We start from the raw sequence: 945 nt of genomic DNA on the forward strand, positions 1-945 counted from the left end.
GCGCAGCAGAGGCAAAATTCCCCAACGCGTTTCCAGTTCCAGCAGGTTACTTGTCTGTTCGCGCCGTGCGAGTAATGAAGCGCGCCTCCATTCTCCTGCACAGCCAGTGTACCATCCGGATTGCATCCCTCCTGTCCAATAGGGAGGCGTATAGGGGCCAGCAGCGTGTCTGCAAACAGAGTGATGCTGCTCACTGGCTGTGCACACGGCTGAGGCTTGTATGACTTTTTTTTTGTTTTGCACAGTATTTCCTTGTGGAATTGTTCAACAGGCTAGATGTGGGGGAACAGTAAATTCGGGCGCCTGAGGCTAGTGGACAAATCGGGCGCCGCCATTCACTCCTATAATAAATATCGTTTAATGGGCGCCCGATAGGAAAAAAGGGCGCCGGAGAAAAATAACGTTTTAAAAGCGGCGCCCGGAGACTTAATGTTTTATTACTGTTTCTCATGATTACACATTATTTAATGATTTCTACATTTTTAAATTTTATTTTTAAACGAAAAACAGTACAATATTTTTTTTAAAACATTATTTTTAAACGAAAAACAGTACATTTTTTATTTTTATTTTTTTTTTACATTATTTTTAAACGAAAAAACTAACAGGGGGGTCTTAGGTTTAGGCACCAACAGGGGGGTCTTAGGTTTAGGCACCAACAGGGGGGTCTTAGGTTTAGGCACCAACAGGGGGTCTTAGGTTTAGGCACCAAAAGGGGGGTCTTAGGTTTAGGCACTAACAGGGGGGTCTTAGGTTTAGGCACCAACAGGGGGGGTCTTAGGTTTAGGCATCAACAGGGGGGTCTAGGGGTTAGGGGTAGGTACAGGGAGGGTTACTTAGTATTTTTTTTTTTAAACGCTATTATACGTTTCACTATTTAAACGAAAGATTAACGTTTTTACAATTGCCGATTTAATGCACATTATTTAATGATTTATAACTTTA

The sequence above is a fragment of the Hyperolius riggenbachi genome, chromosome 2 (genome assembly GCF_040937935.1).
Source record: "Hyperolius riggenbachi isolate aHypRig1 chromosome 2, aHypRig1.pri, whole genome shotgun sequence".
In the NCBI taxonomy this organism is placed as follows: domain Eukaryota; kingdom Metazoa; phylum Chordata; class Amphibia; order Anura; family Hyperoliidae; genus Hyperolius; species Hyperolius riggenbachi.